The 23,668-nt window shown below is 38.7% G+C and overlaps 1 protein-coding gene across 2 annotated transcripts in view; it reads right to left on the reverse strand.

Annotated features, from left to right (window-relative positions):
* LOC108791224 (regulator of G-protein signaling 6) overlaps nt 1–23,668 on the reverse strand; it is a 267,130-nt gene that overhangs the window by 202,093 nt on the left and 41,369 nt on the right. The gene's annotated exons all lie outside the window — the stretch shown is intronic.

The following is a 23,668-nucleotide window of genomic DNA, read 5'->3' on the forward strand; positions in this document are numbered from 1 at the left end:
TATCCTGGTTCAGAAGTGATCAGCTGTTGAGCTCTTGTATATATGCCTTAAAACAGACCCAAAGTCAAAATATTGACTTCAGGTCCACAACTCCCCGCCAATGCAGAATTTAAAGCTTAACTTCAAGCTATTTCTTCTTTTAAAAGTTTCCCAGCCGTGGATGAATAAAACACACTGAGGACCGCTCACTGCTAGGGGCAGGAGTGGGAATCTTGGAGTTTGGCTTCACAGAACAGACCCTCAGTCTCCTCCCCTGAGATATGTACATATAGTTGTGCTCAAAAGTTTGCATAACCTTGGAGAATTGGTTATATATGTACCATTTTTAAAGAAAACATGAGTGAGCAGGTAAAACACATTTCTTTTATGTCTTATGGGATTCATATTCAACTGTAGGTCATAAGAGAATGGCACAATCATAAAGCAAAACATGGCAACAAATAAAACATTTTTGTAATAGTGGTCTATGAGGCCCCAAATTCTTGCAGGTGGTATAGCTACCCATTCGTTTTGGCAAAGTCTTTGGTCGTCTTGCATTAACTGCACGTTTCAGATCTCCCCGTAGTGGCTCGTTGATATTAAGGTAAAGAGACTGTGTTGCTGTGTTGGCCACTCCAGAACCTTCACCTTTCTCTGCTGTAACCACTGGAGGGTCAACTTGGCTTTGTGCTTAGGGTCATTGTGATGCTGGAAAGTCCAAGAGTGTCCCATGCGCATCTTTCATACAGAAGAATGCGAATTGTCTTCCAGTATTTTCTGATAACATGCTGCATTCATCTTGCCATCGATTTTCACAAGATTCCCCGTGCTTTTAGAGCTCACACCCCCATAAAACATCAGTGAGCCACCACCATGCTACAGTGGGGATGATATTGTCGTTATAGGTTTTGTTGACCCCTCTCCAAACATAGCGCTTATGGTTGTGACCGTAAAGCTCTATTTTGATCTTGTCACTCCAAATTAAAGTGTGCCAGGCTTTTTTGTGGCATTGATGCAGTAAAGGCTTCTTTCTGGCAATTCGACCTTGCAGCTCATTTTGTTCAAGTATCGCCATATTGTACTCCTTGAAATAACCACACCGTCTTTTGCCAGAGCTGCCTGTATTTCTCCTGAGGTTACCTGTGGGGTTTTCTTTGTATCCCGAACAGTTCTTCTGGCAGTTGTGGCTGCAATCTTTCTTGGTCTACCTGACCTTGGTTTGATATCAAGAGATCCCCAAATTTTCCACTTCTTAATAGGTGATTGAACAGTACTGGCTGGCATTTTCAAGGCTTTGGATAACTTTTTAAATCATTTTCCATCTTTAAAAAGTCCCATTACCTTGTTATGGAGGGCTTTTCTGCTCCCCACGGTTCAGTATCTAGCCTGCTCAGTGCATCCACGTGAGAGCTAACAAACTCATTGACTATTACACAGACACTAATTGCAATTTAAAAAGCCACAGATGTGGGAATCTAACCTTTAATTGCCATTTTAATCTGTGTGTCATCTTGTGTGTCTGTAACAAAGCCAAACATTCCAGGATATGTAAACTTTTGATCAGCACCATTTGGGTGATTTCTGTTATCATTATAATTTAAAAAGGAGCCAAACAACTATGTGATAATAATTGGATTTCATATGATCCCTATCCTTAAATAAGAGACAGTTTTTCGGAATGATCAGTCATATTTCCAATATAGATGCCAAAATTTCACGTTTCTATGCAAACTTTTGAGCACAACTGTACTTGGAGGTATCAAGGGTCTTTTTATGGCAGTCTCAGAGAACCAAAGGACCTAAAGTCTGCTTTAAATGCATAGTCATAGGACATCTTGAACTACTTTCTCATATAGATAGTGAGTTATCACTATATGAACAATGTACATGCTAAAACATTTTCATCTCACTGAAATCATAAAATATTTGTGAAAAAAAATGGATACAAGAAAATGGCAGCAAACGGTTTTTCAATAATGACCAATCATATGTCATCTTTTGTTTTCCAGGAAAATGAAACATGGAATAGCATTGTTACCGCAAATGAGAATTTTTATTTTTTATTACAAATAACCCCTTAAGTCAAAGCCAGAATGTCTATAGTTTTGAAACACTATGCAGACAAGCCAGGAAGTTGACAGCAGTGGCTGCTGAATATCACTGTACGGACTGGAATGCCAAGGGCCATTATCATTGAGATATTGATCTCTCTCAACCAGGAAGACATTTAGACACATTCTGGTCTGATGTATTGACAGTACATGACTATTTTAAATCTAAACTTAAACTTAAAGTGTATTTGGAGGAAGTGGCCACAGCATGTGTTATTGAGAAGTTTTGTGCAGTCTAATTCTGACATCATTTTTAATAAAGCACTTAGCTGTACTTAGTACTGTATTTTTAGGACAATTCTTTTAGAATGCAAGTATGTGATTGATTTGTCTTGTACCGTGTATGGGTATGCCTACTAATGAGCTGAATGTCCCTGGGTTCAATTCGCAGGATGTTTGACAAACTTGCCAGAAAATCTGCAAATTGTGTACATTAATCTTAGTCCCACTAAAGTTAATGTGGGATGAATCTTGAAGATGAATTCTGTCCATTTTCAAGACTAATAGGAAAGGGATTGTCAAACAAAAGGCATGGGTAGATGGGCCCTGCCATGGGGAACATGCACCAATGCTAAACACAAATTTTAAAAATACCATTTAGTGGGGAGTATGGCCCTCCATTGTATGTGACTTTCAGAGTAACATTGAAAAAACACATAACATGCTTGGGAGAGGCCTTTAAGCTATATGTGGTGTTGTCATTGATACAGTATTCTGGCTTTACATAAATTGCAATGCATAAATTGTAATATATTTTTTAGAATTTTAAATTATTCCTTGGCTTTCATTTTGCAGCAGCAACCCAATCTGTTTAATTTCAACATGGAAAAAAGTCTTTATTAGGTGCTTTTTGCTGCAACACCACATTGAAAGTTTTATACATAAAGCTAAAGTCCTCATCTTTATACCAATTGCCTAAAAGTGGCAAACTTGTTTCATAGCATAGCTTGTAATCTTCATTTGGTGCAGTATTGTCTATAAAGTTTTAATAAAATGTCAACACATTTGTGCACAAAAGCAATTCACAAGCACAACCCCACATTTTAGAAACGAGGCAGTTTGTATTCTTAAATGAAAATGACAGCGCCATATTTTAGAGACAATGGCCAGGCATATAGCACCGTGGCTGAAGAGTATGTAATCAGCTTGATTGGGCAGCAATGAAGGAAGGAATGTTGAGTCTTTTTTTATTGAGATATAAAATTAGAGTACATTATTTTAGAGACAGCAGCCAAAAATATTGTACAGAAATGCTGCACATTATCTAAGCAGTTTTACTTGGCTGCTATGTTTAGAGGGAGAAATGATGCAGTTTTTATTGTGAAATAAAAATCACTGTGTATTATGTCAGAAACAATAGCCAGAACACGCTGCACATCATGTAAGCATTTTTAACAGGCCACAATTTAAGAGGGAGAGACAAGGCAGGTTTTCTCATGACATAAATAATAAAGTTTATTATTATTGTAGACACATGAGCCAGAAATACTGGACAGATTTAATTCACACTATATAAGGAGCTTTAGCAGGTTGCAGTTAAAGAGGGAGACACCAGGCAGGTTTAATCATCAAATCAAAGGTATAGTGCATTATTTCACAGGCAAGAAACTGAAATACAATTCAAACTCAACATGCACTAAGCTGCTTTAGTAGTCTGTCTGCAATATAGGAGGGAAAGACAATGAAAAAATCATGAAATAAAAATAAGAGTATAATTTTAGAGAAAAAAGGCAGAAATATTATACAGACTTTATGCACACTATGTAAGCAACTTTGGTAAGCTGCATTTTAATTTCTTTTTTCACGACATCAAAATTACACTGTAAGCAAGAAATACTGTACAGACCTGATGCAACCGGCTGCAGCAGGGAGAGTGCAGGCAGGCTTTATTGTGAAATCGTAATTTGAATACAAATGCAATGCACAGCATAGCATGTAAGCCTTTTTACTTAGCCATCAATTAAAACGCAAAGACCATACAGGCATTATCGTGAAAAAAAATAGGAATCAAAAGGGAATAGAGCGCCACCTCCATGTGTAAAATTGTCTATTAAGATAAATAAAACAAGGGATATATGTACTCACAAGCAAACGTTTTCATCATGCTTTAACTACAAACAATAGGCCACACTGTATGTTAACCCAATATGGCATCGCCCCGACTATGTACCATGGCCGCCTCCGGTCACATCACCGCCCGCAGCCAGCCAAGACTGACGCATTTCATGGGCAAGCCCCCTTCATCAGATTCGGGATGATGAAAGGTATATTTCTGTATTTGCAGAAAATGCCACCACATGTAATGAACTGTAACTATATAGTATAAACTGTGTTTTGGTAAAACTGAGTTTAGACTTCCTTTCCTGAGCTGGCCTTTACAATGGAATTTTAAAAATAACGAATTCGAACGTATACGAATTTTCCGATAACAGAAATTTTGTATGCATCCGAAGTTTTTTCCAAATGTCATTATAAATTAATTTATGTTGCTAAACGCTAAAATAAAAAAAAGCATGGAGTCCCCGCTCAAATTCACACCATACCCTTTAGATCTGGTAGAGATTTTAGGGGGGACCGCAACACCAAAAAAAAATGGATGGGGTCCCTCCTAAAATCCCTTACTAGACCCTTGATCCGAGCAACAGCGTGGCAGAGCAGGAAAAGGGGGTGAAAGTGCCCCCCCCCCTCCCGCACAAGATACCAGGCCACATGCACTCCTGTGATAGACTGCAATCTCATGTTTAGTTTACTAATTTGTATTAAGATTGTAGTCTATAACGGGAGCCAGTTTGGAGTGGTGACTACTTTACAACAAACACATGGATCATGGGGAACAATGGTAGTCACCCTCCAGAAGGAAGGACAGTGTCAGCACCAATTCAGAGATGATTTGCGGATCTATAGCTGAGTGATACACAAATAAGATACATTTCTGTTAGTAGTTAAGGTACTTGAATGCATTTTCAACATTAAACTCCTAAATTTAGTCTCAATTTAAGCTGTAAATGCCTAGATTGTACCATATTTATATTAGAAATTTCTATTTATATTTTTCTCAAAATACTGCGGTTTATATCATATCTCTTACATGGTTTGCTCAGCTGTTAATCTATTTCTTTGTTACTTATACATTTTAATTAATTCAGCCTGCAACACACAGGTCTTGTGAAAATGACAGAAATTACTCAGTAAGGAGCATAGAAAACCTTACATCCATATTGCATATCTCAGTTTCAATCATTTAGTGATGAAAACAAAGTCAAGCTAGAGAGATTTGACACTCATACACTGAATGGGCTCAAATGAAGCACATCAAAATGAATGCAAATTTGTAGAATAGCAATTTGGCTGTTTTGAAAGAATTCAAATACACAATGCTCGGTTGATTGCTGTGTGACAGCAAAAAGGCTGTTACGCTGGACATTATATAGAATGTTTTGGACAAGGACCAATACATGCTATACTATAGGGAATTTACTTAAAAGACAAGTCCCTATAAACATCCCTATCCCTTTTTTATTACTCAAATAAACTGTATTGAAATAAGAAAAGGGCATGCAAATACATTAAAAAGACAACTGACCCCCAAAAAGTGCAAAACCAGATTTCAGACAAAATGCTGAACCTTACAAGAATTAGATTCAAGAACGAGTCATAGTACAATATAATGGGGTTGATTTATTAAAGGAGTAGAAACTATTTACATAGCAAAGAAACAGAGTTATTCACAAAAAGGTGAAGGGTTTGGAGAAGGCAGGAGAAGTGAACAATCTAGGACAACATAGCTGATTTGGAAAATTTTCCAATTTAGCTCACTTTCCAGTTCAGCTATGTTGTCCTGGATTGTTCAGTTATCCTGCCTTCCCCTCTCTTCACCCTTTTGTGAATAACTCTGTAAAGGTGCCCATACACTATACAACCCTCGCAAGACATTTGTCTTGCGAGGGTTGTAAAGTAATTAAAAAAAACGTATGATCTGCCCATCTTGGACAGGCAGATCGTACTTGCGACTGCAATGCTGAACGGGCAGTGTGCGCGTGTGCACACTGGCCTGTTCGGGAATTATCTCTTGATCGTGTTAAAAACCAGCCGAAAATCGTACGATTCTCGGCTGGTTTTCCAACATGCTCGAAATACAAAAGTATTTCGTACAGTACAGTACATTTCGTACAGTAGGAACGGTCGCACGCCTTCCATACACTGCCCGATTCTCGTACGATCGCGGGATTTCCCGCGATTCTCGTACGAGAATCGTGCAGTGTATGGGCACCACAAATGTTCACTAACCTTAGTAATCAAAGGAAAAGCTGTGTTCACCTTGAATGCCCAAACATGTGTTAGGGAAGTAAAACAAAAACAGGATTTTTGCTAGCAAGTGAATGGATAATTGAAGTGAACATTCACTTTGCTATGTGAACAGTTTCTGTTCCTTGAGTACAATGAATGTCTTCCAAATATGAAAGTTAAAACTGTACTCTGGGATAAGCAAATATTTGCTGAATACAAAAGAGGCAGGTATATTCTTACTGGAATCTTGGTGTACTTTGTTTATTTCTTCCAGAACTGTGCAGTAATCTAGCAGGATTACTGCAGGAGCTTCCGGTAATAAACAACAGTTACTGCTGCTCTTTCTCCTTGTGCAACGTGACTGGTCTTGTATCCGCCTCCCCCTTCCCCGTAGTTTTCTACAGGCAGCCTGTATTGGGTGGGGTCTGCTGAGTCCCTCCCACAGCTGTGCTCTCTGTACAGCACAGTGATTATGTCACTGCTACTATTACAAGATAATATCTGGATTTGTTATACACAAACTGGATTTATATCCTTTGTGACTTTTAAGGAATATATTTGAATTCATTTTTTTGAGTTCATCTTTAATTTTCCCAAAAAACTGAAATCTATTTATGTTGCTTCAACCGTTATTCAGTTGCAAGCACATGAAGATAAAATTCTGGACCTGTGCTTGGACCTGTGATGGGGCTAGTAGGTGAAATTCTACTATGTACTGTGTTTTGAGCAAACACATGCATTCGTTCAAAAGTTTGCAAATGCAAAATACAGCATTCAGAAAGAAAGCCCATCAACACTGTCCGTAGTCTGACTACAAATTGCTGAAAGCCAAAGTCTATTTGGTTGCTTTGGGTCACTTCACTTTTGTAACATCTTGATAAGTCCTTGAGAAACTTTCCCCACACTATCCTGCTCCGTTTGGGGGCAGAGTTTGACTCTATAATATGTTATTAGTTATTTCTCAGACTGTGAGTTACATCTTGGATTACCACTGTTGTGGCAATGAAAGAGTTCTGTCAGTCATTCAGCCCCGCTAAATCCATCATATTTTCTTATGGAGCATTCAGCAAAGTGGGTTACATGGACAGTGGGGCTATTTTGCATACAAAACAATAAATTATTGTTGCTTCCTACAACATACTTAAACATTTAAAAACACAATTGCAGTACTGAGGAGCACTGCGAGAATGACTGCTCTCTGTCCACTGTTTGACAACTGCAGGCTGAAAACCTTGAAGTCAGCAATAGATGTGCCTAATGTCGTATTTTTTCATAATCTTATCTCAAGCTTTTTGTTTTAGCAGTTGTGCAGGTTTTCTAAATATGATTAGTAATTCTAATAGGCACCAGAGTTTGTCTGAACTGTCCAGTGAACTCCATAATCTAACAAACTCTCATGCTCTACGAGTCTGTGTGAGAAGGATTGTGACAGGGAATGTGAGTGTTAGTCATATAAGCCAGAATTCTCATACCAGCACAGCCCACCTTTTTGTCATTAACATGTCAGGGGTGGAGTTGTAAAGATGCTAAACAGATTCTTCACTGCAGGAGAAGACATTTGCAAGCCAATACTCATTAAAAATATGCAGTGGTGCAGGCATATAAAAATTAAAATAAAAAAAAAGAGAGACTTTAGTTGGGCTTAAACAGGCCTTTGGAGATATAAAGTAAAGAAGATGAAAACTAAAGTATTGTACCGAAGATTCCTTTAACAGATCCTAGATCTTTCCTTTGCAATTACTTCAATTAACACTTCTGAGATTTTTCAATGCAGATTCATGACATGATCAAGAGAAATGCAGAATCGCTTTCCCCGTCGAGAAATAAGGAAGCCATCTTAAAATTTCCCATTATAGATTTAGTCCATTGATACAAAACCCTGGCTTATGCTGAAAGTTCACATTATTTCCTCTCCTGGTCACCGAGGGAGGTCTACTGCTAGCTAATGGACACAGATATTAATGAACTAAAATGTTAGTTTTCCAGTTAAAGCAATAGACTTTCCACAAAATGCCAAGTTTTGGTATCTCAATGCGGCAAAGGAAGACAGCTAGGCTGCTTAGGACTGATTTGGACTACAAACCAACTCCCCCTTTCATCATCTCCGTAACAAATATACACAGGAGAAAACTGGGCAGAGGCAGGGCTGAAAACATGACTTGAGATTTTACAGCAGTAGGATGGCACAGAAGGTTATGAACTGACTGGTTATCTCTCAGGATCAGTAGGCATTTCTTAATTTAATTTAATTGCACGCTTTCTATTGTATATTTAACAATTTTTTTCAGCAGTGAGAGTAAAGAAAATAGGCAACATGTACATATCTTGTTGAGTTATAACAAATGTAACAAAGTAATTTAGGCATGGTTGAAAAGGCACAAGTGTAAAGACTATGAATATGGTGAGATTGGAATTAAAGAAGAACTCTGAACAGAATACAAAAATAATCCCTGCAGTAGGACTACCCTCGTACTGCAAGGTTTACCTGCTTGTTTTTCTCTAGGGGATCAAGCATAGAAGGCTGCTGGGACCAGTCTGGCAGCCAGACAGGTCCAAGGATTAGGTGAGTATATTGTTTTTATTTTATACCCAAGACCAAATCGAGCACTTAACCCTTGCAGTACAGGGGTAGCCCCACTTCACAGGTTCATTTTGATTCTACCCGCAGTTGTTCTTCAAGGGCCGGTTCACACCAGCTTTGATGCGTCCCAGCACGATTCGCTGCTGGAACGCACTGGAGTGCATCCCACTCCCAGCTTCCTGCGTTCAGGGGTCGGAGGGGGCGTGGCAGTGTGTTGCAGTCAATGACACCGCAGCCACGCTCCCCATCTGCAGTGCAATTAACCGCACTGGAACGCGTGGCACATTAGTGTCTGCGTTCCAGTCTAGTGCAATCTAAAGAAATGCTGCATGCACTTTTTTCAGATCGCACAGGACCGGAATGCAGACACTGATGTGCCACACGTTCCGGTGCGGGCGATGCCACTGCGGGCTGTAGTGCCATTGACTTCCGGATAGTGACAATTCACTGATTTTTTTGTATTTACCTCCATAATTGCTTGCAGGTCTGTCTGGTATTTGGAGAATCACACAATTCAGCAATCTCGGCAATGGTGATTCATGGATTCTGTGATCCTTCACAGACTGAAAGGTGAATAACACAAATCTCAATACTCCTATTTGTCTGATTTATGAATATTAAATTCACTCATTAATTCAAATCTGATACCATTTTTCTTAAAGATCACTTATTTTTAGAGAAGCTGTTGAGAAAATAAACAGCTGTGCTTGCAATATAAATCCTTGCAAAATTTACTGATGTTGGTTTTTATACTTTGCCTTTACAACACCTTTAATCAAAGCATAATTTGCATTAGGAGTTGCCATGGGGCCCACCCTGCAAAGCTGAGCATATTTTACCCACTGTCCCACTATCCTCAGCCAAAAATGAAAGTATATTCACTAAGCATAAATAATAAAGTAGTTTATGTAAAGTGGTTTCAGTATTAGCATTCACTGACACATTTGTAACTGTTTCTAGAGATTATCAAAACTAATGGAGTACTTAGCATTTTTTTCAGCAAAGATCATCAAATGATTGTCAGTATAGTGCCCCCTTATATTTGTGGTCAGTGGGGAAGTTCTCCCTTAGATTGTGGTCAGTGGTGAAGGGCTTCCTTACACTAGCGGTCAGCTCAGGAAGCTCAGTTAAACAGATAATTGGTGTCCGTGGTTATTTGTGGAGTCTCTTGTGGAGAGACTCTGCAAGTTTCTTGCTACTGCCAAGTCATGTTGATACTAACACAGTGCAGGCAGTGTTGGACAGGAGATCAACTTGCCTGGCTAGGTGTTGCCAGACCCAGGGCTCTGAGATGGGTCTGTATACATGCCTCCACTGCCTAGTCCAAGAATGCCCTGATTGTTTAGAATTATCAGCACATGGTTAAAATAAAATGCAGACCGACTTTAAGTCAGTTTTAGTACGGTTTTTAAATCATCAACAGAAAATACACCCCCTTACTGCCCGCACCTAGGGTGAATTGCTCCCACTACACCACCCCTGATACAGTATTGATTACAGTGCAAGATATTTAAAATTTAGGTGTCATAGTGTAGAGTGAGAATTTCCCGCATTTGGACTTCCCCGTCCTGCAATTTCATCAAAGAATACTGTCAACTGTCACTTTAAGGCCCTTTACTGGGTCTGAATATGTCTGCAGATTACAGAAAGCTAAAATATTCTTCATGTTTATATACTAGTTGTATTTAAATAGATTCAGTGTTCTCATCAAATACTTAATAGCATTAAAGGGTGTTTGTTATTATTTGCCTGAAGTTACATTTTAAGGGCTGTGTGAAATGGTGATTCTCAATAGGACTAGTAGACAACTGAAAATTGCTGCTGCTCTACAATGGCTGGATTTAGCTTTTGAAACCAATGTAAATGATGGTGACCTGTTACTTAAGTTGCTGGGGTCCATGAACAGCATGGAAAAACTTCCAGTATTCCACGATCACTAACAACCAAAGTTGTGGACCTCATTGACCCAGTTGTGGGAAAATTGTATAGTGCTGCAGTAACATTTAGAGGCCCCACTTAAAATGACGCGCAGTATCAGCTCTCTGCACACAACAGGAATTTACTCTACACTGCAACTGCATTTTAATTATAAGGGGCAGGGGGCCATATTCAGTTTGTGGTACCCTCTAAAATTCTTGCAGTTGTTGCAGAGAACACTTCCAGATAAGAGGTAATGCTGCCACATGACCTCCCAAACTCACATGACAGGTTTCCTCCTCCTGGCAAATCGTACATAGTAAAAGGGCTTGGAAAATGTTTCTGATTGCCACCATGGTAAACGTTGGCTGTAGTCTTGATTTTGGTGTGGTTTAGGAACATGTAATTGAATACCTGTTGTGTTTGTGAGCCAACATGATGTTGGCAATGCAACTTCCTTGTTAGATGAACTGCTATGTAGGGGGGCTGCCATATAAAGGATGGTATGTAGAGACACTGAGTAAAGAAGTGAACACTATTCACTTTGCAAAGTGAATTTTTACTGAGCTTGACAAATAAGGTGAAGCTGTGTTCACGCCAATTAATCAACCATGCACTAGCAAAATTCATTTTTTTATTTTTAATTTTTAATTTACCTTGCACAAGACATGGACCAGGTTGACATTGTTATATCCTTTAGTAAATCGACTACACTGTCTTAAAAGATGCTGCCCTGAAAGCCTTACATGTCTGTGAAGATAAAAGGAACTGCACGGAATAGTGGTAATGCCAGCCTGTGCCATCCTGTACCACCAATATTTGGCCAACGCAGGCCTGCGACCCCAGGAACTTGTTGAAGAGACTTTGCACAAGCTTAGCAATACTAATAGTTGGGGGGGTGGGTGGGGCACTTATGCACAAGGATATGCAATATGTGTTTTACACAGGCCAAAAAGACATTTTACTTTCCAGGTTTTATAAATATACTCCAAATGGATATGGTAAGTACTAAATTACCTGTTCAGAACTATGCATCACATGCCAAAATCACCAATACTTATGTTAGAGGCCAACACATAACACACTGCAAGGCGATATATTACTGTTAGTTAACTGATCCCCTTAGGTGTTATGTGGCTGAAAGGATTGCCGGATGCTACAGACACCCCCTTGTGAGTAATTATTTTATGATAATTTTACCCCAGGGTTACCAGTATGTGGTTATGAAAAATGTTTTCTCAGCTTCCCATCCTCAAATTAATTGGCTCTGGCTCATTACACAGTAGTCACTTGACTTAACTTGATGTGTGAACTTTTTTTGAGCAAAGCCATTATTGGGCCATACACTTATAATTTCGTACTTGTCTATAGGACACTGATAACTAGAGTGCAGGGATTCTCAGTTTGCAACACTGCTTGTTGCCTTGTTCACAAACCTATCCAATTAACGCACAATTTAGAAAGCAAAATTTTAATACACAGTAAGGTGCATCACACTTGCTAACAGTTTTAAATACTGCCCAGGGACACTTTGCTCTTGAAGTGGTATACCTAAAGATTCTAGCTTATTATGTCACAGGACCAAATCACATGAGACTCTTATCACAGTGTATTTATAACACTGAATTATTAAGGTGTTATTAAACTCAGTCAAAACATCTATTATAGCGTAGCCACTATTACTTACATTATTATACGTTCATTTATGTTGCTTCCAGCATCATCTGTGAACAATCCGATTATTTCTATAAGTTGACTTTGTCCTATGGAGCCCCCTTCTAGCTAGTGCAATATGAGCACTCTCCCACCTTGGAATACAGATAAAGCCACTCTGTGTGCAGAAACACACAGGTGACACAGTGAAACTGCAGCACAAGAGGACGCGTGATCCACCCACGTGACGTTGATTGACAGTCAATGACATCATTGATAGGGAGCACAGAAGCACTTACAAAAAAAAGTACTGTATTTTTAAAAAAAAGAAACTGTATTGCCTATAATGTTTATATTGTTTCTTCTGCTGATATCCAACAATCACCTTTCTCTCTCTCTCTCACGGGCTCTTTCTTTTTCTCTCTCTCTTTCTCACTATTTATATACATTGTATATACACATGAGCCTGTCTGAACACAATAGCCCAAAGTAGAGATTTCTCCATCTACAGCAGGGGTGCCCACAAGGTCGATCGCGATCTACCAGTCGATCACGTAGCGATCACTGGAGCAGCCCACGCCCCCTCCGGCCCCTGAATGAAGGTGTTTTTTCGTTGGTAGATCTCAATGAGCTCATCATTTGAAAAGTAGATCTCCAGACGAAAAATAGTGGGCGCCCCTGATCTACAGTATGCTGTTAGCATGGATGAGGGAATCAACTGTTTTTCTCTCATTGAGAACGAGGGTTGGACAAGAGAAAATCGAGCTGTGTATGACTACTTTTACTCTCTATTGTTGATGTATACCATGATTAACCACTTCAGGTATATACATGGTCATCCTGAAGTGGTTATACCAAGATAATGGTTGCTGCTGCTGCTATTGTTCAGCAGCTGATGCATGTCAGGTACAGGTACAGCTGCCCAGATCCCTTGAACCAGACTGTAATTGTGCTGACCCTACCCCGCCGTGGTTTTTGGCGTCTCCCGCTCCTCTAGGGGGCCTGAGACCACGGTGTGCTGGGGCAGACTGAGAAACATGTGTTTCTTAATGTGCCCTCAGGGCTTCCTGCTTCAGAGCTGTCACAAACATGGCTGAAGTGCCAGGTAAACAGATGAAATAAGCAAACTACTGGTATTGGAGGACAGGACCAAGACCATAGTTTATTAGACCATAAAGAGAACCTGTCTCCTCCAAATGGTATTACATATGTGGCTTGTTAGCCCCTTTGTGATAGTAATAACGTTAAGTGAAAAAAAGTGTTAGAAAAGTAAAAAATGCAAATGAACATGCCTTTAGGACATGCACATGCATGTAAATAATGATTAAATGATTGTGTCACACGTTTTAGGTATTGACGTGAATGTCGGAGTGAGAGCAATAATTCCATGGCCAAAATTCGCTGTTATCTCTAAACCAATGAGCAGTAAAAGCTATTTTGAGTACCATAGCTTTACACCATTGCACGGGCACATGCAATTTTAATGCTTGGCATGTTTAGTATCTATTTACTCAACATGACCCCATCTTTTATATTTTAATTTTTATACATTTGCACAAATATCATGCCAAATGCATCTACCATCTTTTTATTCTACAGGATCTCTGCTTTCATAAAACATATAATTGTTTGGGGGGTTAAAGTAATTTTCTATCCAAAAATTCAAATTTTAGCATGTGTGGGCAAAAATGTAAAAAAATGATTACACCTTGATTTTACCAGTGCTAAATGCATGGTGTAGGCACATACACATGTATGTGATAAACAAATGGCATTGGCCAAGAAGATGCAGCGTTAAAGATGCATCAGTTTTTCATTTGGTGTTCCTCATTAGCTAAAAAAGTTTAATAATAATTCCTAAGCAATAATGAGGAAAGCTTTGCCCCTATACTAGCTTACACAGCATTAAAAGCCAAGCTGATGTTTTAGCTTTCTGATACAAGAAAAAAAACAAATGTAATAACTTAATTAAAATTTGTGGTAAATGTCCCATCTGGCCTACCTCAGGCTTTTCTCAGACTGTGTGCTGCATTTAGGTGTGACAGTAGTAGTTTAATTTCATACTTTCAACAAATGAATAATCTCCAAGAAGGTAGCCAAGCCAAGGGAGTCCCTGGAGGTAATGTATTATGTCAATTTAGAATGGGCAGATTTTGTCTTACTATAGAGAATAGAAATGTGTAAGTTTAAAGAGCCGGGATTGTCTTACTTTCATAATAATCTTCAGAAGGACAGCGTCATAAATCCTTATTTCCTTGTTGCTAGGGAAACACAGTCCCAATTTGTCACAGGGACACACCGTGACACACTCAGTTAAACATCAGGCCTTCTAACTGACATTAAAGGCAGCCGAGCATGTGAAACCAAGCAATTTGGTAAATTCAGAAAAGATTCAGATTTACCAGAATCTAAAAATGTACATGTAAAACACAAGAGTTATTAAAACAGCAACCAGCTTCACATACATGAAACTGTGCTGAGTGCAGTTTAATAATATGCATTCATCATATTGCTAAATCCTTTTGATTGTAAAGCAAGGTAATCTTAAGTTAACATGTGGCCAGGCTGTGAACATTTCTGTATTTACGTATTCTTAGATGGTAGTAAATGAGCTTTTTAAAAAATCCATTACAGCGCCCTACAGCTGCAGGCACTGTGGAGTAATTAATTTTCAATGTTCACAGCAGAATCACTTAAGTTGTCCAAGTCCTTCAATTAACAGTTCAGCCCCCCTTCCCCACAGCATTGACTCCTCAACCTTTCAGCGTTCTAATCTCTAATATAAATGCAGGTGCTTTGAGAAGAAAGAGTAGATTGAGTTGAGCTGCTGGGAACTTTGAGGATGAATTACTCCATAATTCTCGCCATTACAAAGGTCAGTGATTACTTGTTTTAAAGCTGATTGGCTGCTTGTTAGGAATGTGTAAATATTGAAATCCGCATAGTCACATGTTGACGTTAAAGCATATTACAGATGCATACATAACTCCGGGCTAAGGTAAACAATCTCTCCTTGTGATTCCAGGCAGTGTTTTTGTTGATGGTGGCACCGTCGTAGAACTCTGGGTAGTGACTGACCTCACTACTGGAATATAAAACAAAAGCATACTCAAAACATACAGCACTCATAAACTCAAAAATAGTACACAATAGGAAACTCAAACAGTGCTTGGTTTTAATCATATAATCATATAAAAATAATGATGTTCTCTCTCCAGTATTACTTCCAACAGGCATCCATCATATTGAGGCAGAAAGAGAAGATTTCCATAGCGTAAACATGTATTTGTTATAAAGAATTTGAAAACAAACAAGTGTTCAGCACAGCTTTTAGGATCAAAGTGCTTATTTTCTGTCGAAATGCTGCACCACTCATGTGTCCGGCCACCCTTCAATGTATGATGATGCCACATTGTTTTCTCCCACAACAGGTTTAGTCTCCTTAGACCTCGTTAGAAGTGGTCAAAGCACTGTCTCTCCATAGTAACTCAAATACCCTCAGTAACCTTCCCATTCCCTAGTGGCAACCTTTTACTATTTAAAAATCATCAAGCTTATATTATAGGCAAATATATACTTTGTTTTTTTACATGTATATATTATTTGAGGGTATATATTTGTTTATAATATTAGGTTACTTAATGCTTATAGTTATTCCTGAATTCATATATGCTTATTATTTATTGTAGGGTATAGTATATTTACAGTAGTTCAACAAACCAAATTCAAACAGTACAGGCAGCTCAAAATCAATTCTCAGTAACAAAGGAATACATATAGATCAAAGTAAATTTAAAATGTGCACAAAAATGACTCACCACTCACCAGATTGTATGACTTCCAATTTATAGACAGGTCATATCAAGCACTTGTGAATAATTCCCTCATCACATCTTGGAGATCTCCTAATGTTTTGCTATTAGACATCCAACTCAGCAATGTTGAAACATGGAGAAGAAACAGAAGACTCCAAATAGTGTAACTCTGTTTTATTATAATCCAAAAAAATATACTAAAAAGGACAAACTCACATTTTCAGAGTGTTTGTGCAGCGCTAACTTAAATCAGCAGAGTGTACATAAGATCTACAATCCCGCCAGTACAACAAATGCATCCCTCCTCAATCAGCAGAGCACTAGCAGTCAGCATGATGACGTAGGTAAGGCCCACCCAAATAGTTTTGTTTTACCACTGTCTCAGGAGCCCATGAGACAAAACTAGTAGGGCAGGCCTTACCTACATCATCAATCGTTAAAAAAATATTTATAATTTTATGCACTTTCTGCCTTTTTATGCTTGATGACTATTAATCAAACAAAGTTCCTGCGGCGCTAACAGCCAACAGCTATCCCACTTTTCAATTAGACTGACCCGGGGGTAGTGCTCCTCCTCAGATTGGAAAGCTCTCGTCCATACATGTAAGAAAACACAAAAACAGAGTGCCCACCCTGTGCAGTACTGATTATTTATTAAATTAGCTTAAAAACACAAAGAGGCTACTCACAAGTATAGCGACATATAAAACTTGTCAATAGATTCCAAGATTAGGAAGTGATCTATATGAGAATCCAGACGAACTTCCACAGTCCTCAGTCCAAGTCACATGGACACCGGCATCAGCTGTGAATGTAGTGGTTGTCGTGTATTCTGGGGCATGCCTCTTTCATCAGGACCTAATGCACAGAGTATGCTGGCCAACTAAGACTGAACTGCAACCTATTGGGAGTAATATTGCAGGAAGGACACCATTATCTTTAAATGCTTATGTGATTAAAAACAAATGCTGCTTAAGCTTCTTATTGTGTAAGAGGTCACTGATATTTGGTGAGTGTATTTGCCTCAGGGGGATATCACAAGGATATGTTGAAGAAGAACCTTTGCACTTTTAAAGAGTGGATCACGCACTTATTTGCACAGCGGTTCTTAAAATGGGGACTTTTATAGATATAACATATGCTTATGGACATTTTAGAATAATTTGAGGTTAATACATTGTTTTAGATTGTGCACTGGTTTATTGGTAATACTTGTTACACTGTGTATTTGCTGATATTTTTGTTATTCAGTTTTGGAGTGCTGTATATTTTGTTTATGTTTTGTTTTTGTTTTGTACTCCAGTGGTGAGATCACTCAGTACTCAAAGTTCTAGGGCTGCGCCACCATCAACACAAACACTGTGTAGAATTAAAGGGAAATATCCTGTACTGTGGTCCTAAAGTTATGTATGCATCTTTGATATGCTTTAACAAGCCATCTTCCTCTTTAAAAGTCAATATGTGGCTATGAGGAGTTAAATATTTCCACATTCTTCACAAGCAACCAATCAACTTAAAATAAGCACACCGCATATGCTGTAGACATTTTAAAATAATTTAGGTTCATGTATTAATGTTTTATATTGTGCACTGATTAATTGGTATTATTTGTTACACTGTATATTTCTTGAGATTTTGGTTATTGAGTTTATGAGTACTGTGTTAATTGTGTTTAGTGCACAATTAACACTTCTCGATGTTCCTCATGACATAGCAAGTCAACACTTTTTGAGTTCAGAGGCATCTGCTTCACTGTAAAATGCCCTATTTAGCTGACATTGTAATGTATTAAATTGACACCAAGAGATGCAAATAACAGGAATAGAGAATGTCTGCATTATTATCATTAAACCTCAAATACTATGTAACTATGTAAACCAATGCCATCCTGGAAAATTATGATGTACAAAGTACAGTAACTCCTAGCATTTCACTTACAATTCTGTATAGAGAAAAATCAGTGGAAAATTAGGGGCCAGTGTTGACAGGGTTTTGTTTGCTTCAGAACTGCTTCTCTCCCCATACAAGTCAATGGGAATGCAAAGGCAGCGGAAGCAGGTCAAATGCAAGTCAACTGCACCTGTAGTGGATTCTGAATGATCTGAGAAGTGTTTAAAACTGATCTCAATAGCATGCTGCATTTTTCCATCAAAGCTCTTCACCACAGGCCCCTATTCTGAATGGAAGCTATTGGTCATTCTGCATTGCACCTTTCTTCACTGAATAAACATGCACATTTTCAAATGCTCTATAGACTAATCACCAAGGAGACTGTTGCCAGCAAAAGATCTTTTAAACACTATAATGATTTAAAAAAATAGTCAGATTCACCTTTCTGGGGCAAAGGCAAATGAATAGTATCTCATTTACAGTTACATTTATTCTAACCTTTCAGTTTTCTTATATGACATTCAACATAAAGCTTTTAGTTGTACAACATATGTGATTCAAAATAAGCGCTGTAGTTACAAGTAGAAACAAACTCTCAATACTTGAGTGGTAAAAGAATACAATCCCTCTTTTTAGGTGTTTTTTATTCAAAGTTCATTGCATTGTTCTCACCACTAGCGGAGGGAGGATGACGGAAGTAAAACTGTGTGCACACAAAGACAGGTACTCGTAAGCAAAGTGCAGACAAACAAGGTTTTCCTCTAGACGATGATAAGGAATAGAGATGAAGTCTTACAGCTAAACAACAATACAAACATACTGGATCTTTCGTCCTCTATGATCCCTGTGTCTGCAGTGCAAATCAGCCAGAGGGAGAGTATGTGAGTAATGTCGTTCCCCTCTATGTAAGGATCTAATTTTACCCCTGACACTTGGTGTTGGTCACCCACGGTCCTTAGAGGAAGCGCAATAGTGAACTGCGTCGGAACAAAGACCTGTAAACGCAAGCCATTTGAGAACTACTGTCTTGATTGTTAAAAGAACAATGAAGAAATACTATGAAAAAGATATATAGTTACATTGTGGTATATGTCTGTAATATAGCTGCACTAGATATTAGGCAAATGGAAATAGGGGTGTAACTCAACATTTGTTTTTTAAAGACAATTTTAATATGAATTTGTTAAATAAAATATACTTTTCTACTAAATTATGCAATGGTGGTATGCCTCTTTAAAACCCACAATTTCTTGGAGTTATTGTTCTCACAAGGGTAAGTGATTATATCCACAGCTTAGCAGCTCCCTACCGGGTTCTTTACACAGTGCTATAGAATAAATAGAGAGTGCACCGGCATCATGTGATGTCTTTGATAAAAACTTTATCATGACATATGGTATTATACTCACAAAGGCATTCAGCAATAACGCACATCACATAAAATCCATCCAAGAAGAGACCCGCTTTATCCACTGGATACAAAGAATGTTTAGCTGTTGAACCCCTTCAGCAACACATAGTCACGGCCTCAAGTGTGAATCTTGGCTTATGCATTTCAAGGGTGATCCCTCTTCATGAGAGCTACCTGGCTAGCACACACAATATCTTGAAATAGCCCTCCCCATAATCAGCAGACAGTGGGATAGTCCCCTCTAATCAATCAAAGATATGCATATGTCTGCGTATAGCTAACAACATCCGAAGACAATATGGTAAACCTTATTTAAATCATGAATCCATCCAATAGCAAGCCTGTAAAAGAACATTGCAAGTATTCTACAAATGTTCATCAACATTATATTATTCCCTCATAATATTGCAGCTCATATAACATATTGTGATGAACAATGAAATATATGAGTATATGTTTTAAAAATATATACAGAAAAGCATATCAAAACATGAAAATATGTGAACAGAGTGAAAAACACAAAGTCCAATGTGCAGCAATAAAAATCGTGCAAATAAATGCAGGGGATAATCCACCACTGGATAGATCCAAACTTCCAAGTGAGCAGTTGCCACAGAATCCTGACAGACCTTCACCTCCACCCAGTGAATGCAAAATTGGAACAGTGCTCACCTGGGGAGATAGACCCTCAGAACTAGGTCTAAAAGCCCGTTTCCCTTCTTAATAGGGGAGGGAAGCCCATATGACTGAAGACCCGGTGACCTCCTCAGCTCGCAAATAACAACATAATTTCAAAGGGAAATAAAATATAAAGAGGACATGGTGTGTATCGTCCAAACAAATGCAATTTATTAAATAAAAACAGGTACTCACAATGTCACAGGTGACAAAAGGCATAAAACAAATATCCAATGGACACCACAGTACAAATCTATGGGTGCAAAGGGACTCCTATCCGTCCGGCTCAGCTGAGAGGAGTGACGTCAAATGCTCAGCCCTACGTACGTTACGTCTTTGCGCGACTTCGTCAGGAGGCCTCCTGACGAATTCGCGCAACGACGTAACGTACGTAGGGCTGAGTCGTGCAAAGACGTAACGTACGTAGGGCTGAGCATTTGACGTCATTTCTAGACATCACTTATAGAAGTGGGCAAGAAAAATACATCCAGTGAAACCCATTAGTACCCCAATTTTCACTTACAGCATATCGTGACAGGATGTCAAATATGTGGCAGGAATCTCTAACATTAGAGGGCAGTTATACTACTAGATACTGCTAGGAGTGATCTATATAGCCACCCAAATTGTTCGTCGGGGTATCTATGCCTACTATTCTAGGCCTCCCCAGAGTTTCCCCACATATTTCTGCACCTTTGGAATGTGATAAAAAATGTGGTGCCTATGGAAACATTCTAAACAGAAACTTATATTCCCACTTATTCATTACGGTGTTAGCACTAAATGTTATAGCCCAAATGAATGTGCATTTATAACAAGAACAAGGCTATAATATTAGGTTTCTTTACAAATGCATCTTTCCAGGGGTAGTGAGTCTATATTGTATCCTGTCATTTGTGTCTTTAAAGGAATAGGGACAAATGTTTTCCTGCTTACAGAACTGCAGGGATGCTGAGATGGAAATCCATTGAATTCAGGCCAGACGTAGCAATGAAATGGTACAAATCTTGTCACTTCGTTGTTGCCATGACTACTTTTACCCTTGATAAATGACCCTCTATTTGATTTCCCTACAGCCAGATTTCTCTGGAATTTACAGATGCTTGCAACTTAAATTAGCCGGTGACGCACATAGTGTGAAAAATAAGGATGTAGTGGTTACACAATGTATAGATACCTCAGCTGGAAAGATCAAAAATGTTCCCATCAGAAGGAAAATTTTCCCAAATGTTTCAAACAAATGGCTGAACAAAGTCAGAGGGACTTCAGAAAGGCTATACTCCGCATAGCTAAATCTATTCCTTTTTATCTCTTGTAGAGCATGGCAGAGGACTGCATTCCAGCTTCATCCAGAATTAGTAAATCAGGCTCAATTAAAATGAGAAATTTGTAAGAGCTCAGGACCTAGAGCTATTCACACTTGAGAATAGGGTGAATGATCTCTAAAAGAAATGCATTGTCTTAACCGTCAGGTTTTTGCAATGTAATAAAAAATGAACGCCTAGTCAATTTCACATCAGGATAGGAGTGACATTAAAAATGACAATCCAGTAGAAACACCAGATTGGAGATTATAATTCCAAACAGCATGGAGTTGGAAAGTACCCTGAAGTTTTGCATCATAGGGCTGTACTGTGCATTTATTATTTTACCAAAGGAAAAAAATGGGCTGCATAGATGTGACTCCTGAAGTAAAAGCTAAGCTCAGCATCTGCTATCAGCCCAGGAGGTACCAAAAGCTTCTTCCTGTAAAATAAGCATATTAGGCTGACAGATAAAAGCACAATAGAGTAAATGGAGCTGACATTAACAGCTTAGCAGTTTTAGCTCTGTCATAAACTCCTTATGGATCTGGACATATAAAAACACATATTGCACGCATTTCTGCATGGACTATTTCAAAGACATAATTATCCTACTAAAAGCTTGACCACGTGAATCCCAACATGTAAGAACTGGCACAAATTTTTATAGAAGCTTGCTTTGCATATCTATAAACCAAATATTAAAGCACTTTTAATTACATAGTGTCATGTGCTTTAAGCAGGCGGTTATATGAAAAGCTGTTTTGAATAGAAGTTTTCAGATAATTACTGCTTGATTATTCACTTCAGAAAACCCAAAATACTTTTTTAAAAAGAAGGGACAAAAATCCCCTCCTTAACTGTTTCTTAATAATAAATTCTCCAATTCGCTGTTTTTTTTGCCTGTGGTATTTTTGTATGTCCTGAAATTGTTCTCCTATTCTCTCGATAATAAAAGGTTGAGAAAAAGACACCATGCTATTAACATCTACCTATTTTTATACATCTGCTCTGCTCTGTTCTACACTGCAACTTCATTTTACATTTTAATTATTAGGCTGGACATATAGCTGACTGGCTGCAGTCACGGTTTTGCTGACAATTTTACATGTGGTTCCTTCAACAAAAGTCGGCCACCCGAGGGCCACCCATGGATCGGATCTTCTCCAATTCAGCAAGAAACAGTTAAAAATCGATCAGTGTATGGCCAGTTTTAGGGCAACTACAATAGATTAACTGAACACACCAATGTTAGCAAAAAGTTTCACCTTTTGTGTTGGCATTTGTTGGCTAATTCCCAGAGTCCCACCATAGTTCTCCACAGTGAGTGCAAAGATAATGTAGATATAGATTTGCAACAGGGCTAGGTAATAGGTGTATTCAGTAAGATCCCATTTCACAGGAAGTCTGCAGTACTGACAATAGAACATTTGGAACTTTAGGAAGTGAATTGGCTTAGACAAAGCAACAAGCAAATATTATGTATTTTGCACCATCCCCTGCAACCCAACCAGTAACCAATTTTAATAACAGATTTCCTAAACTTTTTCAATACAATCCCAAATTAGTTATTTTGTGCTAAAGCAAATGATTGCTCTTTGCACTAATTTACTAAATAAACCCTTAAAGTGACAATAAAGTCACAACCCCCCCGCCACCCCCCCATGCTGCTTTAAGGACTTACTTTAAATTATGCCTCTTGATCCAATCAGCTTCTTCTTTCCAGTAGTTTTCAGGAGTCTCTCCAGCGCTGGTGCCGATCTCTGATCCAGCGGTGAATGCTGTGTCTTCTGTGTCCCACGGTGTCTGTCCGACGTGCACACTCCCGGCTGCCTGCATTGACTTACATTGTGTCTCGCCTCTTCCCCCGGCCAAAGATCTCTACTGCGCATGTGTCCGCCCCATGATCCTTCATGCGGTCTGAGAATCTTCAGATCTTCAGACGGAGAGAGCGGCGGAGACACAGGTAAGTATTTACCTTTTTGGTAACTTTATTTTTTTATGTTTTTGCATCTATCTACTGCTTGCTGCCAGTGTTTAAT

Source organism: Nanorana parkeri, unplaced genomic scaffold (assembly GCF_000935625.1).
Source record: "Nanorana parkeri isolate BGI_ZX_2015 unplaced genomic scaffold, ASM93562v1 scaffold535, whole genome shotgun sequence".
NCBI lineage: Eukaryota > Metazoa > Chordata > Amphibia > Anura > Dicroglossidae > Nanorana > Nanorana parkeri.